Source organism: Thermobia domestica, chromosome 13, assembly GCF_964235325.1.
Source record: "Thermobia domestica chromosome 13, izTheDome1.hap1.1, whole genome shotgun sequence".
NCBI lineage: Eukaryota > Metazoa > Arthropoda > Insecta > Zygentoma > Lepismatidae > Thermobia > Thermobia domestica.
Window position 1 is genome coordinate 112,803,875 of NC_137466.1, and position 24,005 is coordinate 112,827,879.

The following is a 24,005-nucleotide window of genomic DNA, read 5'->3' on the forward strand; positions in this document are numbered from 1 at the left end:
ACTTTACATATACATACATACATACATACACACATACAGAGAGAGAGAGAGAGAGAGAGAGAGAGAGAGAGAGAGAGAGAGAGAGAGTTGAATTGAGTTTAACGTCCCTTTCAGCAGCGAGGCTATATGAGATGGGACCAACTGATTAACGTGGAATCCGAACTACATGAGCTCCCGCCGGGAATCGAAGCAGGTCTCCCATGCCAAAGGCGCATATGCTAACCGCTTAGTAACGAACGAGCTCGCAGAGAGAGAGAGAGAGAGAGAGAGAGAGAGAAACACTATATAAATTTTTACTTCCCAACTTGAAATATTAGAAAATTTTCCGGTTCCCGAAAGCTAAATGGAAAATTATAATTTGTTGCTGACTAACTTTCCTCTACAGAAATTCAATTTTGTAGCTTAATGTGCAGTTAAATATAGTGGAAAATTTTCCACCTAACATCACTATATATAATATCCAAAATTGTCCGGCTTATGAAAAGTTTCTTCCACTTGTTTCTACATAGCAATAAAACTTTCCGATTCACAAAAAGTTGTTTTACTTTTTTGCTCCAAAATGAAAATTTTCCGACTCAAATAGTTCTTCAATTTTTCCATAGAAGACAGCATGAAAAATTGTTTCGCTTGTTCCTACATAGTACTGAAAATTGTCTAAGCCATAAAAATTTTCAGATTCTTTAAACGATCTTTCACTTTTTAACATTTTTATACATGAATTCAATCAATTTTATGATTACTGAGGAATTGTTACTTGATTACTGATTTTTTTAGAACGGAAAACTTTCCGGAAAAATGTAGCGGAAAATTTTCCGAAATGGAAAATTTTCCACCTCACATCACTAATTAAACTGTACTTTTTTCCAGAGAAAATAATAAAAATTAAGTACTGCCACCTACATTCTCAGAAAAAAATGATAGAACTAGTTTGTTTTTATAAGAAAAGAAAGAATACGGAAGAAGTATAAGATCAAATTTTTATGCAACATCAATCATTTCTCAACAAAAGAATGTAGTTTTATTAAGAAAGTGTACCAGTGTATATCGTGCTATGAAGTTTTATTTTTAGGGGGTCTGGACCCGGCAGACGCGCCACGTGGGTGCGCTCCTGATTTATAATTACTTTTGGAATATTTGGCAATATCAGAACTTTCAATTTTCAGTGGATACAATCAGTTAAGTATTATTCGGTAGCCCCGCAAAAGCATCTTGATTTAACTGCTTTGTTGATTATCATGAGAAAAATTATCATGTTGCAATATGGAAAGCAATGAAAAACGGCTGCTCATACCAATATGTCCTGGTTAAGGAGAGATCAATTCGTAAATGAATGTATATTATTACTCTAGAATAACATTGCCAACAGGTAATAGCAGAAATAATTCTCAAATTAGATTAATATGAATACATTCCTACTCTATTGACGAATTCTACCAGATGTTATTTGGAAATGCATAAAATTTAGACACAATAATCTAAAAAGGGAAATACGTGCTCAGTGGAGCTGAGAACTGATTACTATTCTTCCTTCGATAGAGACTATATCAGTTGTTTCCAATCTTGTTTACCTGGCGGCCCATTCGAGAATCCTGCATATTTCACGCCCCCCTTCCCTTGCTACTCATTGGTATGACCCCTTTTGTGACTTCAGTTGCACCAAGCTTTCGCCAAGTGAACTTCGTGGTGGACAAACACCTGTGCGTGGGTTTTCTCGGGGTTTTCCCGTTTCCTCCCACTTTCTTCATTCCACTATTTCATTCATCTCTCATGTTCGCATCTCACTGTGAATAGCTTTTCTAAAAATCTTCCATCATCATTCAAATATGACCCCCCCTCTTTTTCCCAGCTTGATTTCAGGAACATTTAATTAATGTGACGCATTTCACATCTACAGTAATTATTATACATGGTGTATTTACAATCATTTTTCTTTTGATTATTTAATAAATTTTTATCCAATAGTCTAGTCTAATTTCGATTAATCAATACATGGAAATTGTTACACATACACACGCGCGTGCATAGACCCTACACCAATTTTCGCAAGAATAAAAAGCAGATAATCTGAAGTGAATCAACGTAAATTGTAATTGCAAAATCAAAACTAGAAAAACGGCGACCTTCTGACACCAAAGATTTATAGAGATATGGTAATATACTTTTACCCTAAATAGTACCAACAAATAGATTCTGCTAAAAGATGTATGGAAGAATATACTGATTACAAATACAATGTTCATTAAAACTGCAATACAGACAGGAAGAATCAGATGGACACTATGTTTGCAGAGTATGCACACTACTGTAATTGACGTGATTAACTTATTAGCTGCACGAACAACTCTATGGTACGCAACGGAGAAATTGTGCCGTATTTACGTAGTACAAGTATACTTGCTGTATGTTAATGTGCACCGACGACTGAAATATGCCTCATCGGAGAATGTGTCAACCATCAGGCGAGTTTCCCTTTTTCACCACAAGAGAACTGTGCCGTATCATCCACGAGGTAGGTGGTCATATTGTAATGCAGCCTCTCATATGAATATAATGTACCGTACAATCGGTTACACAAGCAAGAATATTCACACCAACGTGAAGTACCCCAACCTTCCCGGAATTGGTTCAAATTATTGATGTTCTGTTTCAACCCTTGTCGCCATCAAATAAAAACAGTAAGGCATAGCAAGTAATGGTATTTTGATAATGGTTTAGCGTTCGAAGACACGTTCTATCTTTGATGTTATTAAACTATTGTAACCAGTAGTTATAGATGTACTACTTGAAGTTTGAGCACTGAGTTCTCATAGTTTGGAAGTTTACAGTAGTTTCAGACTGTAAAACGAAACTCTCATGTTCTATTTTCATCCTTCAGTAAGCTACACTTAATTTTGGGAGCACAAAGATGATTCAGAAAACGGCTCTGGGGAATCTTTGGGTGGGGACACAATGAATGGCACAATATCTAAACGAGTGAAAACATTTACATCAGAACAAGCGGACGTACGAACAGATATTCACGAATTCCAACTAAACGTCCTCACCAGAAGATAACTGGAATTCCTATTTATCATTTTGACTCCTCTTTTTTCACGAGAACAACATTCATATCATGCAATTAACGCAATAACTACCATATAAAGCACAGTTTTGCTTAACTAATAGTTTATTATGGGGAGCGCGATGGCTCAGTGGTAGAGCGTTCATCTCCGGTGCTTGGAGTCCCTGGTTCGATCCCAGCTCGCGCCGTGTGGACTTGTGGTGGACAAACACAGTGCTCGTGGGTTTTCTCGGGGTTCTCCCGTTTCCTCCCACTTTCTTCATTCCACCATTTCACTCATTCCTCATTATCACCGTCTCCGTTAGCCTAAACGGCATAACCGCGGGACGTTAAACTTAAAGATTTCATTTAATAGTTTGTTACATTTAAATGGAGGAAGAGAGTTAACTAAATGTTGGTAAACACAATAAGTGTCTGTCATTTTATAATCACCGTTTAAAGCATAACAAAAACCGTGGATACGATAACTGGCCCCAAGTTACGTCGATTTTTTTTTAATGTCTAGAACACAAAAACGTTTTGTGTGTTTTGGATCAATAACATAAAGAGCATTATTAAACTATTAATAAAATGAAGATTGTTAACGTATTTAATAAATATAGTTCAAAGTATTATTTTTTTTATCGGAAAACCGTCCTTTCACAAAAAATCTTGGACATTTTAATTCTTCTCGTACTACTTGAAACTCTTTCAGCTGACATCCAGTAAAGCTCACTTCTTATATTGAAGGTAGATATCTGCTAAAAATACGTTTTATGATCGACTGCCTTGGAAAAGTACATGACAAGTTTAACAATGTCGTACAATAATAACCACTTTCCTCAAAAGACTGGTTTTCTTTCTGGAGGGAGGTTCTCAATTATGCACTGGCAAGCTTGTGCATTCTGTCTTGCGTATGTTAAGTTATACAATTATAATACGGTACTGTCAGAATTTAACAAGAAATTGCAAGTTCCTCATATGGATTCTCTGTGGAAGAAAGCTGCACTGGGCGTTTCTGCATTACCGCGTAATCAAAGACCATGGCTTTGGCAATGAGTTCTTGTGTTTGATCGTAAGATACAATTCACTTGTTGTGTGTATTTTACAACCGATTGTTAGAAGCAAGAAAATGAAACATACTCTTTATGTGGTTAGTGTCCGAGCGGATGTCTTTCTAAACGAAGGGTTTTGCCACACGTCTGTGCGAATCGTACATATCAATTCCAGCTTGTTTCGATGGGATAAAACAGCGGATAGTTAAGATGTTAATATTCTAATGTTAATATTGATAAATACTTAACTATATAGTATACACGAAGCCTCAAAAGCAACATTGAAAAAGAAATTTTGGTCTTCATTATACGAATCTTTAATAAAATTTCTTTTATATGGATAACGATGATAATAGGCACAGTGGCTGCTTATTGATAGATACTCGAGATCAGTAATGGCGAAATGGCGGACCGCAAACCGAATCAAACCCATGAATATGTTTCGTTTGGTTCGCGACAGGCCCGTAGCCAGCCCAAAAATTTAGGGGGGGCGGTAGAAGTTAGGGGGGCCCGACCCAATTATATTATACTTCATCACCATATTATAGTTCATTTGCAAGCCTACCGTGAAATTTTATGGGGGCCAGCCAAAATTTAGGGGGGTCCGGCCCCCTCTTGCCCCCCGTGGATACGGGCCTGGTTCGCGAGTAAAAATTAAAAATTATAATTATCTAACTTTGCGTGTAACAGAAAGAGTATTGTTGACCAACATAATATACCTGAATCGAGACATGACTTTTGAATGAACATCTTTTAACTTTTGATTTTTAAAAAAATCTACTGTTGGTACGTGGCTGATACTTAGATAAATGTAGACTTCAAATGTCCCTAATGGCCTAGACACATGAAACAAGAAGCAATAGATGATAATAGAGCGAAGACTCAGGAAATGTGTGACATACACATATTTAGCAAACTGTTGCCTCAGCGGTAAGGTTAAGGAAAATGACGGTTAAAAAGTATGGTTATTATTTCATCCTGGCTTGTAATGCATTATATATTGTCCAATATATAATGCTTTTTCAGTAATCATTTCTTGTTACCACTGAAGCCAAAGCTTAAATAGAACACATCAGCTGCACTGGAGTCCAAGACTATCTGTTCTCAGGTGACGAATTTACTTGTTAGTTAAGCACTTGGTATTCGCTGAAGATTTCAATCCAAAAGAATGATAAAGTGAAATTCCTAAAAGATGAAAACTCATGAGAAATTTATAAATGTAAAACTATGTTTATATATAGTTCTGCCAATCTTATATAGAATTTCATTAAATTAGTAAACTTGTTTCTAAGACTTGTTCCAGAAATCAGAAGTTCTCAGAAATAAAAACAAGCTTTTTTTTTTTTTTTTTTTTTGTTTAATTATGTTCATAGTTCAAACAGGTATGTGGGCGTATCGCAGAGATGGCGAGAAGAATGGAAACTTCATCCATGATCCACCGCAACCACGATCCACTGCACCTGCTCTGACCCACCACCCACTGACTTAAATGACACACTATTTACGGTAGCGCACGCCTACGTTACTATAATAAAATATAATGAATTAATGCAGTGCTTTTCAATCTTCTTTAACTGACAACATCCTCTGCTGAACTTTAATGACAGTGCAACATTTCTATAATCTTTTATTAATAATAATATAATTTATAATAGTGCAAACCTGTAAGGTTTTATGAAGTAATGACTATGTACGTAGTCAGTGGTGCCCACCCCCCTCATGTCCATGACGCACCCCCCCCCCTCAATTGTCTATCGGTAGGTGTTCTTCCATGAAAAAAAAATCTTTTCGATTAATTTTTACACCCCCTCAAACATATTTATATAGATTTTTAACCCCCAAATATTTCAATGACGCAGTTTGCGTCATAGCCCCCCCTTGTGGGCACCCCTGTACGTAGTACTCAGTCTCGTAGTACTTAGCATTGTTGCTGCTGCTGGAGGTGTTGACTGGTACTGTTTGTCCCAAAATTGATTTTAACTAATTATTAAATACTTAATTCTTTTTTGATTCTAAAATTTCGTGACATTGTACTGTGCAACAGTGTATCGCGACAGATAGATTGGGAACCACTAGACTAATGCATTAAGTTTTATGTTGTGAAAGGAACAAGACACAACTAAAATTGGCATTTTGATGTTAATTGGAGTATGAATCCCTAGGTTAATAACTGAAACATTCTTCCTCCGACATACTGATAGTGCATTTGACCTTTAAGATATGAACTGGATAGACTGTAATTATTATCCACATTACGATAAAACTGAATTCAATTTTCATATACCCTCAGTAAGAATTAAGGTGAAATTCAAAAATACGTTATTGTTCTTCAAGGTGAAATAAATCATGAAAGAGAAAGTTAAGCAAAATTTTATTTTCTTCTAAATAAACAGCTTTAGAACTTTGGCAAGAAAATTGTCCTCTTATCTTAATTTGCTTATATTCCTTAACAATGTTGGCTCTCCTATAAAATATCTACACCAATTTGTAGTTAGTCCCCTTAATTCTAAATATCTAAATACCAAAAACTAATGTTCGTGGGGAAAGGGAGATACACACCGCAGAACCGTATATTCCAGAACCCAACCGAACAGAAGTAGAAATCACTATAAAGAAATTAAAGAAACACAAATCTCCGGGTGTAGACGAAATTCCAGCTGAGTTAATTTTAGCTGGGGGCGAAATTTGTGGAACAAGATAACACCAACTCGTTCTCCTTATCTGTAACAAGTAAGAATTGTCACAAGAGTGGAAAGAATCAATCATTGTTCCAATCCACAACAAAGGTGACAAAATCTCTCTTCTCTCAACATCCTATAAAATCCTTTCGTACATTCTATTATAGTACTCGCGCCGAGTCGTGAAGCTTGGGCTCTAAACCATAGATATATTTTGCTTGAGCTCCAACACATCGGAAAACTTCGGTACAATTCGTGGAGCCGCTTCCCGAGCGCACACTTGGGGAAACGTCGGACAGCTGAAATTCACCAACAATGTTGCCAAATTTTGAAGACATAGTAAACGAGTATATAAAAAAAGGCATTTAAAAATTGCCAATAATAACACTACACAACAATAACTACTGTAACAACTATTCTAAAATGGTAACAATAGCACAAATAGTAACAACGAAAATATAACGCAACAAAAAAGAATTAACAAAACGGAACTTGACGCCAATCCAACAACACTGTCCTCTCGGGAGATGTTTTCCGTGCAGTGCGAGAGAAGACACTGACAAAATTTGATGGGTGGGGGTTGACGACTGGAGTACACCCTCGCTTTCTATTGGGTGGTGAAATCGGTAGATCTAGGTCAAGCTTCACGACTCGGCGCGAGTACTATAGCAAGATTGGCCCCATGCGCAGACGAAATTATTAGATTATCAGTGCGGATTTAGAAGAAATCGATCAACTATCGACCAAATATTTACCATGTACCAAATACGCGAAAAGAAGTGGGAATACAATACCCCAATGCATCAACTATTTATCGATTTTAGAAAGGCTTACGACTCGGTTAGGAGAGAAACATTGTACAACATTCTTACAAAATTTGGAATACCGAAAAAGCTAATTAGATTAATTAAGGCATGTTTAAATGAATTTCAAAGCAAAGTCCGGGGAGGAAAATTTTTATCCACAAGCTTTCACGTCGAGAATGGCCTGAAACAAGGAATAATGTTGTCGCCATTATTATTAAACTTTGTCCTGGAATACGCTATAAGGAAAATCAAAGATAGCAACCAGGGCCTAGAGTTGAACGGTGTTCACCATGTTGGCGTATGCTGATGATGTAAATTTAATAGGGGATGATAGAATAGAAATAAATGCAAAGGTCTTATTAAACGCTTCCAGGGACATGGGTTTAAAAGTAAATCCAAAGAAAACTAAATACATGGAAGTGCGTCGGGACCGTAATACGACAAATTATGGATGCGTTAAAATATTAAATACTTTTGATAGAGTGGATACTTTCAAACATCTAGGATCAATATTATCTGACGAAAATCATATTCACGAAGAAATTAAAGGTTGACTAAAAGCAGGGAATTCGTGTTATTACTCAGTTCAAAATCTCTTGTAGTCGCGAATTCTGTCGAGGAATTTGAAGCTTAAAATATATAAAACGACAATCATGCCTGTCGTTCTGTATGGTTGCGAAACATGGTCGCTTACTCTGAGGGAAGAACATAGACTGAAAGTATTTGAGAACAAGATCCTGAGACGAATATTCGGACTCAAGATGAACGGGAATGGAGAATGGCGGAAATTTCATAACGAGGAACTACGCAATTTATACGGTTTACCAGACATTGTTAGGGTAATTAAATCTAGGAGACTCAGGTGGGCAGGTCATGTAGCCACAATGGAAGTAAGTAGGAACGCTTTCAAAGTCTTGACTGGAAGACCAATCGGAAAACGACCATTAGGAAGACCAGGGCGCAGATGGGAGGACAATATTAAGATGGATCTCGCAGAAATAAGAATACAAAGTAGAAACTGGATCCAGTTGGTTAAGGATAGAAGTCAGTGGAGAGCTTTTGTGAATGTGGCATTGAACCTCCGGGTTCCATAGGCCATAGAGTTAGTTAGTTACCTGTCACTAGTTTCATTAGATTTCATCGACACGTACTAGTTTGGTCGGCTTTACTAAACAAACACAGATACTAGTAATAGTTAACTACTACAGCGTCATCTTACAACAGATTCAAAATTTCTCCCTTTGTAAGTAAGATTTAATCAATCAACCCGTTGGTAACATTTGATCAAAGACTTCTCATATTTGATCGGCTCCCAACACAGAAAAGATGTTCAAGTGGAGGCCAGCTCCCCTACATCTCACTGTAAATATAAAAAAAAATACACTGCTAAATGTACTTACTGTCGCTAGCAACCTCTCAACGTTGACGCACACATTTCTAACAGTTACATAAATACTACTTTTAACAATACTTTGGAATTAATTTCAAATATTATCACATTTTTATTGAAGATATATGGTTAATCCAATTAGATCTTACTTACATTTTTCTGTGTACAGTTGTATAAATAAAGGAATGAAGCACCAACTAAATTTGATTAACTAACATTTCAATCAGCGGAAAGGAAAACGTTAAGAGTGGATTTGATCATGTAGAGGTTTATAAAATAAAAACAAGGTAAATAACCAGTGGCCGAAGTGAGACGGTATGCGGTGGTATGCCATACCGCCTCTGGTTCTTCTGTGATGAAGTCATACCTCCCCTGGTTTTTCAGTGATCGGGGCATACCGTCACTAGAGAGTGGATGCTAAATACCTTGAATAAATCCATTTATCCAATATCTACACAATAACTGACGATTAGCACATAAAGAGATTTTACTTTTGTGATCTATATCAATTTTATTAAATTAATTATAATTACATTTTGTGAAACAGTCGCATATATCATGTTTAAACATCTGATAAACGTAAAAAGAATCTATTTCATCACACACTTCTACACCTAGCTCTTCATTTTCGACAACGGCAAACACATTCAATGTTATCAGAACACAGAACTTTTGTGATATTTTTGTTATCTTTTCCCTACCTTTTGCTTTTAAAATGAGGTGTTTACAAAGAAGTTCATCTAGTTTATATTTTGATGTGCCCTTCAGAATTGTTTCTTTCTTATGTATGTGTCTCTTTTCTTGCTTTAATGCATATAAATACAGTGTTTTGAACATGGGCGAATTTAGGGAATGTCTGCTATGGAGGGCGGATCATCCTGTGGTTTGGAATACCCCTCACTCGAGCGGGAGTTCGGAAGTTTTCCTGCAGGAAACTGTTAACACAAAAACTTGGCTTTTGAGCATTTTTGTGTATAATTCTCTATAATACAGGGGATACTTTTTATTATTTTTTTCAGAAAGTTGTTGGCGAGGGATCAAAATCTCTCCATTCCCCCCCCCCCCCAGTAACTGAAGAGAAGCTCTTCAATAATTTTCAATCATTATGTAAATCGAAATCCAATCTTTTGGCAACATACCCTTATTGTATTTCAACATTTAAATAGCCGGTATGTCGAGTCAAAATCTTAACATACCGCCTCTGCTTTTTCTCCACTTCGAACACTGTAAATAACTCAATAAAATTCTACACAAAACTACAGAATGTGCAAGTATGGTTTTACATTTCTAAACTGCTCGTCAATTTCCTTCACCTTTAAAGTTTACTTGACAACTGCAAGGCTGAGAGGTTGAACGGATATAAAGTGCTTCAAACATTCTCAATTCGTCGTAATTTCGGAGAACAAATATCTTTCAGATATTTAAAACATACCCAACATCGGGTCACTTTTCATATCTTCAGAATAAGCAATATAGCTATAATGTCAAGGTCAAGAGCCAGGTAACTTACATTGCAGAGAGTTATTACAACGTGAAAGGGGACCGGAAAGATAAGACAATATCAACATCATCATACTACGCAATGTTAGGTGTGACATGCTATGCGTCCAACAGACTGGACTTCCGTTTAGGTGGGAGAAACCCATCGTTTATTGCTGCTATTGTTTGTTTAAATTCTCAAGAATGCAATATAATAGTAAACGACATCAGCGATTTCTCTATTACGACTTCCTGGCTCTCACCACAAACTCTCAAGTAAATTAACTTTGGCATAACGCCCTTCATTTCTGCAAGTTCCTGTACTCACCCAACCCAAAGGACAAATGGGCTCTAGAAGTTTTCTTTCAATACATAGGCGTTACATCTACACAAAACGAACGAAGTGAGTAGGTGGCTAGTGAACCATTAACGTTTTCTTAAGACTTTCTTGAGTATAACAATATGGAATAGTGTACTGTATTACAATTTGTCATTTTGTAAAAATCCAGGTCATACATGATTTTACTCGCCTTGGAATATCATTGATAAGACCGACACCTAAGATTCAATTGAATCAAATTATTCACATTAATTTGATTTTAGTCTACATCATATTTACCTGATAGAAAAAATTTTGAGAAGTAACTTACTAAAATAAATAAACGAGATAATGTAGAGATAATGTATTTTCTCTCTTTTTCCCCACTAAAGAAAACAACTGAAATGCCTTATTTCACTCTGCAATTCACAGTCGTTGAAAACTTCGGATACGTTCTATTTCTCCTTCATACAATAAAATCTATATACATTGTCCAGCCAGAAAATTACAGCCATCTAACTAATATCTGAGATATCAACCTTTAGCTCGCAGGACAGCAGTAACGGGGTTTGGCATGGAAGTAATGAGATCTTGGTGATTGGAGGCATGACGCACAGCATCTGACACACAAGTCACTTATTTCATTTAGATTCCGCATAGGGGGTCGATGAGCCCGATCTGACGTTCAACGACATCCCAAATATGTTCAATTGGGTTGAGATTGGGTGAGTTTTGACTAATAAAGAAACTGAATTCGTCACTGTGCTCCTCGAAAGACTGCTGCACAACGTTGAACTTGTAACAAGGAACACTGTTCTGCTGGAAGATGCCCCGAAAATATAGCAGACATGAATGATCCGGAATGTTTTGTGTGTACGTGATCCGTAATGACCTGCCGAATCTAGGAGCGTCATGGTGCCCTCCATACGCATTACTAAGCCCATGGGTGATCACATGAAGTTTATTCTTTAGTTCTATCATCCTATGGTGCACGTCTCGAGCAGTTATTCCCCTAGAAGATGATGAATTATGACCCGGCCATAGATGTGGTGAAGGCAGTATCGTAGTTCATCGGATCATACAACACTGTCACTACTCTGCGCTTCAATGATGTTGGAAACGCCCAATCCAGTCGTTACAGATGGTGGCATGCTGTTAACATTGGTACATATGTAGGATGTCGGCTGTCTTTCGTTTGGTGCTGGTTCCGCCATTCTTTTCCCACCTTGGGAAGGCACTAACCACTGTAGATCGCGAAGTCTGGCCTCGGAATTTCAACCCCATCAAACTGATATATCACCGGCCTTCCCCATTGTACGAATAAGCACCACACTGACTGATCGAGTGAGATACCCGTCTCCGTCTGACGACTGATTCTGCTGTCCTCCGTTTCATTTATGTTACTCCAATGACCGTTCAAAAACCAGTGGGTGGTCATAATGTTTTAGCTGGTCAGTGTATAACTCACCCACTCTATGGCCCATAGAACACAAAGGTTCAATGCCACATTCACAAACGCTGTCCGTGTTGACTTCTGTCCTTAGCCAACTGAATCCAGTTTCTATTTTGTATTCCTATTTTTGCGAGATCCATCTTAATATTGCCTTTCCATTTGCACCTAGGTCTTTCTAATGGTCTTTCTCCGACTTGGTTTCCAGTAAAAAATTTGAAGGTGTTTTTACCTTCTTTCATTCTGGCTACATGCCCTGTCCACCTGAGCTTCCCAGACTTAATGACTATAACCATGTTCGGTAAACCGTATAAATTATGCAGTTTCTCGTTCAAGCACAGCGAAGTCAGTAAATTCTGAGAGTGCAACACAAAAGAAAAAAAAAAGTTCGATTTCTTGGGAAATTCTGAGTCAGCTCTTCAGAGAAAGAAAGGGAGAGAGAGAGAGAGAGAGAAATGGAAAATTTATATCTGTGGGTCTAGATTATGTTTACCTGACAATATTATCTTATTTTTTTCTCTCCCTCCTCCCTTGTATCTGTTGAAGGGGGCTACGGAGTCCTGAAATGTAGTTAATTTGAACGGTGCGTTGGCAAATTTTTATTTTCACTTTGAATAAGCACTGCTGAGGTTGATTTTTAGACACGTACCTAGATTAATACAACATATAAAGAATTGTTTTCATTCAAATTCTTACTACAATGAAAAATAGTATCTATGCTATACAACTTCTCTAACAGCACGGAACGCCATATCTCAACAAAATATGTACCCTCGGCTTGAGGGGAATGAATATGTCCCAAATTCTCAGTAAGCAGGGTATCCAGTTTATCTTTGACAATGCAATGACACATTTTGGATCAACAGGAAATAATGCTTAGCTTCCTTTTATGCTAAACTCACTTTACAAACTGGGTTCAAAAGAAGATAAAATCGAGCATTATTTATAAATAAATTATATCGTTTGCATCATATTACTACCACCCCATTCATTTCTCATATTATCTTAAATCAAGTTCATAATAATTATTACGAGATCTGTTACTTAGTATATAATACAGAAATCTGAAATCAGTTTCTGGCATATGTTGCCTAAAATTCAATCACAAAACTTACAAAAATAATGTTTGAAGAGCTTTATAGATTCGGCTTGGGAAAGAACTTTTATTACAACTTCGATATTTATAAGCTCTATTATTATTATTATTATTATTATTATTTTGCCTGTTGGTATTTAATAGGTCCTAGGACTAATAAGAATCCCTCCTCCTTAGGAGACGTTCTGGAAATTTTCTTTCACGTTTCTCGATCTTCAGCTTCCTCTTTGACCTCCCAATATTTTCTTCTATATTTCAAATCATCCGTAAATTGTGTTCTTCTTCCTATTTCTCGCTTTCATTCCATCTTACTCTCTCAGATAGTATGAAGAAGGCAATTTCTTCGCAAGACGTATCTAATTCAGTTGACCTTTTTACGAAGGATGCTGGATGAAAGTGTCTTCTCTCCTACTAGTTTTAAAACACCTTCGTTTGTTACTTTCTCTGTTCATTATATCTTCTCCATCTTCTTCCAGTACCACGCTTCGAAACTCTCTAAGTATTTCTTCTCTGACTTGAACTATACAACTCGATGAACCATTCCATGTTCCATGCACTTGGAAAAGCTTTTCCCTTATCCAATGTTAAGCCTAAGTTATGAATGATCTTTTCTTGTTGAATGTCTCTTTTACTATAGCAATTCTTGACCTCGTCTCTTTGGTGCAGTAAGCGTCTTTCGTCAAAATACTTCCCAGATATCGGAAATGATAGACTTCTTTAAGGATATTTTCTTCTACTCTGATTATTAAGGACGTGTATCTACGAGATATTTTAATGATTTTCGACTTCACAATGTTTGTTTCCATTGCATATTGCTTCCCAGTGTCAACTGTTCTGTTCATCGTCTCTTGTAGTTCAACATTGGTTCTAGCTATGATAAACGCATCGTCCGCATACCCCACCTTGTTGATTTTGATTATATGTTTATTCTGTAACATTATTTCATATTATATATTAATGATACTAATAAATACCATTTTCGTCAACCACTTGAATACATTTGACTACCTGAAATACTCTTCCGATTATGTAACTTCTATCGCTTGAAAATAAATCATATAGAACGATTTTTTGTAGCTTTTTTGTACTTTTTTTCTTTCTTTCTGAAAGGAAATTAAACGAACAGAGTGCTTACAAGGTCGAAAGATACCTTTAAAAACGTGTACATTACATGGATTACGTACATTGATACATTCAAATGAAGAGCCCACACCCAACTATTAGAATACTTTCTCATGAATAGCTCCAGACGCTTTATAATTCGTAGTGATGCGAAAAGAATGACCAAGAAAAATTAAAACCACTTAAAGCTTAATTCCCCTCCTTGTCTCTATCATTGTTTGCTCCAGGACTTGAGGGCGAGTTCTGCATACAAATTTCAACTCAGGTATTGCGAGGTTAACCTTCACGGTGCATAAATTTTTTTGCGTCATCACAACACGCTGTGAACAACCGGAAACAAAATGTCACCACCATGTTGGAATTTACATACACACTAATATGACATGAAGAAACCCAAATATTAATTAACATACAATAGTCTTGAAACAACAATACCCGTACTAACTGAATCCCTTAATTTGATCATACTTACAAAATAATCTAAAAATGAGAAAAATCTGAATTGTGTGCATTTACTCCTGTATTAGTCTTGAAAAGAATGTGATACAATCAATAAGCAAGATTCCTCACTGGGTAGGTCACTGATATACACAGTATGAATTGTGGTAAGTCATAGCCGCTATATCATGGACTTTCAAGAAATAAAACAGTATTATCAATGGTATACAAAAATTTTAATAATACCAATTTCTACAATTGAAACTTCTCTCTTCAATGTACAAGTGTCTCACCATATACTTGATTTCAACAGCTAATTCCTATGGTTACGAAAATGTTCGGTTATACCTACAGGGACAATGATTCTGGATTTAAAAAAATCGAGAAACCTCTGAATCACTTGCTTATCAGTCTTTCGAATTTAATATATGTATAATGTGTATAATAGAAAAATTGCATAAAGCAGAGCTGATACCTGGTAGTTAGAGATGATTCCCCCCCCCCTCGGCTCTGGATAATATAGAAGTAAGGATCACTTTTTTTTTTTTTTTTTTTTTTTTTTGTATGTATTAATTTCACATTACATCTTCTCCAAAGCATCAACCTCCCTTATTAACCTAAATGAACTGAAAAGAGTACCAAGCTTGAAAGAAGCTTATTGTTGTTTGCCAATCAACGAACATATAACGTCCCACATATTTGTCAATGCAAATCTAGGTTCACAACACAGCTGTATTTAGCAATCTTTAAATAAACAAAGATATCGCGTGAATCCCCTATGAACATCACACAACTTTGTGCGACGGCAAGAAGTTATATCCATGCTGGATTCAGTTAGTAATACCTGGTTTCCTAGGTGTATTTCTTATCCTATATGGAAAATTCCTTAATGTACTAAAATAGGGGCGTCGCAATTCGCACCACTGGTCTAGTTTTAAAAGCTTCAATTAACACCTATAGTAATTAGAAACTGTTACATCACTTTCGAGGACGCAACTGAAAGAACAAACACATCTTTCTAAATAAACCTCTCCCATGTATATATGATTAAAAGAAGGAAGTGTTGTAAGAAAGAGGGAAAATAACCTGAGAATATAACGATTACTGATACAAAAAAAAATTAGGGATGGCCAAAATTTTCCGCAATCGAAAATTTTACTTTCCGGATTTCGGAAAAATTCCATATTTTTTCCGGAAACTGGATTTTTTTTCGAATTCCGGAATTTTTCCGATTTTACTTTCCGGACTCCGGAAAGTAAAAATTCCGAAATTGGTCATCCCTAAAACAAATCATACCCCAACAGGGCACCTGCGTCTCAAGGTTCGGTCCATACATTCAATATATTCATACATCTTCAGTAACTGGAAAGCTACGGTAGACGCAAGTGATAAAAATAATCATTTCTGGAGAGCTCAACTTTATTATTTTATACCCTTATCTTTAACATATAAGGCACAAACATGGGACTTTAAAATCCATTATTTTAATAATTTTGTCCAGAGTCTGGAATTAAAAATTCTACATATGTGTATAATACAAAGTATTTCAGCAGAAAAACAAATGTCTTTGTAGGTGACAACTAACTAATCTGTAAGTGTCCGATTATGAAAATAAGGTGTGGATACGAAATTGTTTAAAACTTGCGCGTTGACTATCATGAGCAGTATATTTAGCTGCCTGACTGACGCAAAATATAAATACATATTGACTAAATACGATGCAAAACTGAATAACGCAGGTTCGGAAAAAGAATCCCAATACTTTGACGAGGATTTGCACATTGTTAAAATGACTTACAATTGAAATATAAAGAGAATTTTCACTGGAGGAGATTCCTCTTGTTACGAGAATTGGGAAGTTCTCTCATCAAGGATTTTTTTCTCATTATTACAGATCTGATTATTAATTTCAAAGTTACCTATCATGTACTTATATTTGACATAATTTAATTGGTCAAATAGAAGCAAACGAAAAATTGATCACTCTTTGATGCCCTATGTAATCAGGAGTGGAGTGGTGCTCCAGTTGTCATAAAATATAAGTTGTATATTAGTAAATTTGGTTTCGAATTCTCTTAAGGGGCTGTAGCGGCTCAGTGATAGAGCATCCACCTCTGCCTCATCCCTGGTTTCACCCCAGCTCCCGTCAAGTGGGCTTTAAGGAGGACAAACACCGTGTGTGGGGGTTTTCTCGGACTTCCCTCACTTTCGTAATTTCACTATTATCATCCATCTCATCATCACAGTCACCCTTAGCCTCGGTGCATATCATTGGACATTAAACTAAAAATAATTAATAAATATTTAAATAGCAGTATCTGGCTGTTAGTCATATTAACAATCATTACAAATTAATTGCAAAACCAGAATTTATTTCCATTCTGGTTTTGAAAATAGGAACTGGTTTTGGAGTTAAACTTTTTTTTTTCTCAGCGCCAAGACTTATAATCTACTTATCTATAGACATGGAATCTCAATCACTTGACTTTGATCTGTGACTCTGATACTTGTATCACCTGTACAATCCGCGGCAAAAAACCTGCAACATGAGCATATAAGTTTATTGTGAAATGACGAAGTCTTTTGCTCCAAAATAAGTGTGCACGGGAGGAGGAGTTGTACAAGTTTCATTATGCTCTGGAACAGTTTCCGTATGAACAAACCGAAAAGGGAAAATTTAGAGTGAAATATATTCCTTGATATACAAATTTAAAGTCTCTGATTCCTTCTTTTTCACAAAGATCTATCTTTCGACCCTTTATATACACTATGATTTGTAGATTTTCCTTTTCTAGCCATGCATAAATACACGAATAGGCGAAATCAGAAACCTAATTTATCTTCTTCGAATATTTTGTAATTTCAAGTATAAATACAGCTCGCAAACAAAGGATTTTCCCCATTTTCATACACTTGATAAGGAATTGTATTTAAACACATGTTTCCATTTCTCATAAACAACGATTATTATTTTCTCTATGGTTTTATGTATTATTATACTCCCATCTTGTTACTACTCATTTACCCAAGCGCAAAAATAGGAGCTCCAGAACGGCATGATTTATGATCATGTACCTGCTCATAATACCCTTTTCGCGCTAGTTTCGCATAGCTGTATCATCGGGGATCGACTGAAAATGTTGTATATCTACAATATTTTACTCAGAATAATTGATACTAGTACGTACCACATTTGCTATTCTTTCTGAAATATTCCTTATAAAGTTATGTTTAACTAAACTTCCCTGGTGACGTGCAAGCTGGTCTTATGTAACAATACTCATAAGCATTTCAAGAAACAGAATAGCAAATCACTTGTAGTCTGTTATGAATAAGAATGCAATATTATATGGCTTTCTATACATTGCCTATCAACTGACATTACTTATTTAAAACCTAAGTAATGGAAAAACTTTTTTTTTTTTTTTTGTTTTTGTAGTAGTAGCTCAAGTTTTAAGCTCTCGTATACTTAGTAAATTCTTTCACTCGAAAATGCATTGGATTATGTTGTCTTGTACAGCTATCAACAAAGAAAATAGTACTTCTCATATACAAACTATATGCAGTGAATGTTATTTTCTCTTGTCGCACATTGCACTACAAACATACCAAAAATTAAATTTTTGCGGCTTAAAATTAAATCTAACCACAATTAATTAAGAAATGGTTGTACAACATATTTGTAACATTTCTGAGGCATTGTAACGTTTATGAAACGTAAAAAATATTGTGTGCTGGTGAGCCGTTAAAACTATTATGGTTTTTATGGCAGTTTCACGCTGTATTAAAAAAAAATAATTCGGATGCAATTTAAAAATATGAAACAAGACGATGTCGACAGTCGACATGAATTTATGTAAAGCTACATGTTCGAAAACGCCTGGATATTTATCTCTCGTCCATAAGAAGATTTAGAAAAAAGAAGTTTTCTTTGAATCTTTCACATCACGACGACAAGCATATTCATTAAAATAATACTGATCTAGGTACGGTACAGACTAGAATTTTAAAAACAAGAAATTTTAAAACATGATTTTTTTAAAATATAACTCTTGGATTACGAAATTGGAACAAAAAAATAAATTAGTAATTCATTAAATATACAATTGCACGTGAAAAGTCATTAACTTACATAATTCGTTATCAACGTACACTACTTTGAACAATTGTATACACTGAGCAACTAATTAACGAAAAGATAATCCGTTATTGGAAGTTTCTTGGGAAAGGAGGGGTGAATGCAACACTAATCTACTAAGGCGTCGTCTCCTGTCTAGATGGTAAGCACTCACCATCCTTCCGGTAAGCCCATCTATTTCAAACCCCATGCTAAGCTGTGAGTTGTGTCATTACGCCTGGATACTATATGCTTTTTCGTTTATTTCACACACACATATTATATATATGTAAGTACTTCAAATTAAATGCCTGTGGCCAAACTCCCTCTATAAAAATTATTGCAGAAGTATTATAGGATTCTGAAACATGTATTTTTTTGGATAGGGCACATAGTAGTTCCTACGTGAAGTCCTGACCCGACTACGGTAGGTCCCATAGTTTTGGAGTTCATGTTTTCTGCAGCCTATAACTCCGAAGTGAAGCATTTCTGCACCCTGGTTGGTATATAGTTTTTGTCTTGTTTTGAAACACTCTATCTATCTATCTATCTATCTATTTATATATATATATATATATATATATATATATATATATATATATATATATATATATATATATATTCTTTTTAAGTTGCACGTCCCACTGTTATGCCGGTTAGGCTAGAGACTGTGATTATGAGAAATGAATGAAATAGTGGAATGAACAAAATGGAAAGAAACGGGAGAACCACGAAAAAATCCACGAGCACGGTGTTTGTCCACCACAAAGTCCACGCGGCGCGAGCTGGGATCGAACCAGGGACCCAAGCACCGGAGGTGAACGCTCTACCACTGAACCACCGCACCCCCTATATCTATCTATCTATCTATCTATCTATCTATATATCTATCTATCTATCTATCTATCTATCTATATATATATATATATATATATATATATATATATATATCAGAAACATCAAAAAAACAGAAGAAAATAAAAGTCTTACCTACCAAAATCACTTTTTCACTGATAACACCTACTGCGTTTTTACCTACACACATGCTATTTTCGCTCACAAGTGTTGTTAGATCAAACTCTCATTTAAAATATTTACTGTCTGTTTCTAACCAAAAAGTTTTCGAAAAGAGCCACTGTGCCATTTTGCCCAGGTATACCATTTTTGGCTGCTCTCCTATATATATATATATATATATATATATATATATATATGTGTGTGTGTGTGTGTGTGTGTGTGTGTGTGTGTGTGTGTGCGCGCGCTCTCTCTATGGCATTAAAAAATGAATAATAAACGTAAGCAAAATATACGCCTAACTGAAAGAATTGTAAAAATGAGGAAGCAAAGAAATAGGAGAACTCAGAGAAAGCCTATGATGAAGTCTGTTGTCCAGCACAAGCTCATATGCTAGGTTCGAACCAAAAACACTTCGCATCAGAAATAAGCGTTTTTACGAGTTACCGTGGCTTCCTCAAAATAAATATTGTTTGGTGTTTCAGAGTAAATGGAAAATAGAAAAATATGTCATACTTTTAGTTCATAAAAATGGCAGACAATATATTTTTGTTGTAAGGAGAAAGCAATTTTGACAGTGTCTATATATTGAATATCTTTGTTAACACGTATTGCCGAATATTGAAATTGCTGGACCTTCACAGATGTTACCAAATAATTACAGTGAAAGTACTGAACTTTTGTGTACGTTACTCCTCAATGTATGGGACCTATATATAGAAGTAAACGCACTAATGCACGGCGTAACTACTGACGTTCTGCTCCATAAACTTACTTCTGTTTATAACAAATGGCATTTAATAGATAGTATACATACGTTTTATATCCCATACTTGTCATGATTAAAGAAAGCCTAAGGTGGAAGCGGAATAAATAATATATATTGCAGAAAAGAAGGAGACAATATCCAAGACGTTTCATTTTTCAGCAACTCTTGCCACTAGTAAGGATCGAGCTAATTCACACATCAGGGAACTAGCGGAACTAAGTATCCTAAAGTGCATTTTACTGTTTACTATCCGTGACAACTTTTCCATTTACCATGAATTCGTAGTATTTTAAAAAGTTTAGAGGCTGATCTAGCAACACGCCAGAGAAGGCCAAGGCTACCGTTAATTCACGTTCAAAGCAAAATGTTTAAAAATAAAGTTATATTATATGAGGAAAAACTAAATCACAAATATCGCGTGTTTCTCAAGTTACAATTTCTCACGAAGCGCCACAGACCAAATTAGAAACTGGAAGACAACTACGGCTGTAACACAGAACGTCCTTGGTACGAACTTTGTTTGTCGAGTGTTGTAACTGCAGAAGTAACGGAAATTTGACAGAGGCGTGGTACCGATCGACCACCAAAAATCAAGAAACAAAGGCTATTTTTTTTAACATTCAAATTGGACTCATAAAACTAAAATCTTTCATATTTACAAAAAAACACTACACAACGCATATTGGCAAGTCTACCTTGGCAACAACTTTTATACCTTAACATTCAACTTCGATTATCTCCCACAGTTGTGAAACTTCATGTATAAGTTTGCTCTTGGGCGCGGCACGATGGCGGGAAGAGGAAGAACTTAAATTCTGAAGTGATACGAGATTAAAGTGCTGGCACACGCAAGTGAACAATATTGCATGGGAAACTACTCGTTAACAAAGATGAGCGAAGCAAAGGTTTAACAGCTTTCAGGAAATACATAGCAATTTTGAACAGTAAAATGATAGTGTAGAGAAAGAGGTACATCTTACGTAAAACTTCTACCACGGCGAATTATTCAGTAAAACTTCAAGTTGAATCTGTCTTGAAAAATGGTTAATCATTTTCAAATAGTCCACCTTCTTCCACTCAATCAGAAAAATACCGTTTCTAAGTATATAAAAGCATATAAAAAGAAACCATGATTTTCACACTTGGCGTGATATACCATGACAATGCCGATTTCGCAACTCAGCTTCCATACCTGTCTGGCACAATATTACACTCACTGAGTTATGTTTCCAATGGTTAAGTTGGATTTTCTCCGCTACCAATCAATCGTTACTACTTTTTAAAGGGTTTCTTTGTCAATTTTTCTGTACATCTTACAGAGGTACTACTAGTTTGACAAATAATGCATTTGTTTTGGAGATCTGCTGCTGTTTACGTAACTTTATAAAAATGTTTGCGATGTATGTTGTGATTTAAAGAGAGAAGTAAAATAAAAACAAAAAAGTATTTTGGTCCAACACTAGAATATATACACTGCTGTTTGTGACAATTACAATTCCAAGATCACGAGAGTGGATAAATAAATTTATACAAGATTCCCTATATGACTATACAGAAATGATTTCAGAACATATCTAACATTGATAAATCAGCGAGTAGCATGAAGCCTCCACTTATCGTAAATCAGGGCATCGAATGAAATCGGTGTTGGATGTGTACCTTATGAAGCAGCTGTAATGCTGCTTCTATGTGAACTCTCAACATATCGATATTGTTTTATGAAGGACCGTGACGAACAAGGTACTGACTAACACATCCCACTCATGTTTGATATGCGACGGTGCAGGTCAGGGTATCAGTGGTTGCACATTCTGAGATACACGTGGCCGCATTGTTCTACTGCAACACAGCGCCCGGGGTTGTAGGAAAGAAAAGTGTGAGCTGCGCCTCTAGAACCTGCCTGATATATCGGAAATTGGAAATGCCTACTAAGGTCTTGTGTTGTAACCAGACTTCCCGCACCATTACATCTGCTGCTCCGTCGCTATGATGTTCAAAAATACCAGCGACAAGTCTATGGAACACACGGAACAGCTTAGTCCCTCCCTTGTGTGACTAAGATTTGGAATACATTTTCTAGGGAAACAGATACACTCGCTGCCTTACTGCAGCAAGCGCCATGTCATTTGCTCTGCAAAGGTACAATGCCGTTTAGGCTAATATGCTGTCAGGGGTGAGAAAAATGTTTTCTTCCGAATAAAACCGAACCAACACGGACATACCAATGAAGCCAAAGAAAGGCGTGCGTTTGCATTGTTCCGACCAGTGAATTCGACATAATTGTAAGCGCATCGTACAGTTCAGTTTATGTAATTTTAATTTGCTAAGGAATAAAAGTATTTGAGCATCCTTTTCTGTAACGTTGTACGTGATATGGTATCACTTTTTAAAAGAAGATTAAAAACGGAAAGCCTCAGGAATACTAGGAACATTGCTAGTAAAACCTGTGTAAATAAGAACACAACCGAATAGGTGAGTGGTAATTAGCCCTATAAGACATCAAGTGAAACTGTGTTCTTTTGGTTAACTGAATTTTATAATAATGTACATTAATTTAAATGGCAGACCTACCCCTCACCTTACGGAATTTAAAACGAAAAGAAAATGTTACATTATATATTTTCTAAGTAGTCACAATAATTCTATGGAACAGTTAACTGAGTGTTCATAAAGTACTAAATGGCCATATTAGTCATGTGTGTTTTATTACTGAAAAGGCATTTGGAATGTTCCAGAATTTAGTGACCATTATTTATGTATGAATAGTCCCAAAACTATCTTCACCGAAGCACTACGTAAAAACTACGTACACAAGGATTGACGAAGTGGATTATCAACATCGCTATAGATAAAGAAAATGTAAAAACGACTAAAAAAAGAGAAGTCTAATTAATGTCACAGGTTTTCTTTAGCAAAGCACGGACTGGTATAGAATACATGGAAATGGCAGCGAATCAATGAACAAAAGCAACTACATTGAACGCTAAACTGAAAATCAACCTAATCAAATCAAATCAGGAATTCTGTAGAAGAATTTGAAACTTAAAAAATATATAATGATAATTATGCCTGTTACACTGTAGATGGTTGCTTACTCTGAGGGAAGAACTGACTGAAAGTATCTGAAAACAGAATCCTGAGGCAAATATTCGGACGCAAGAGGGCCGATATTTAACGGAAGCTTCATAACGAGGAACTGCATAATTTATATCGTTTATCTAACACTGTTAGG

General features: G+C 35.9%; 1 protein-coding gene across 13 annotated transcripts in view; it reads right to left on the minus strand.

Moving 5' to 3' along the window:
- chb (CLIP-associating protein) overlaps positions 1-24,005 on the minus strand; it is a 595,254-nt gene that overhangs the window by 316,847 nt on the left and 254,402 nt on the right. The window lies entirely within an intron of this gene.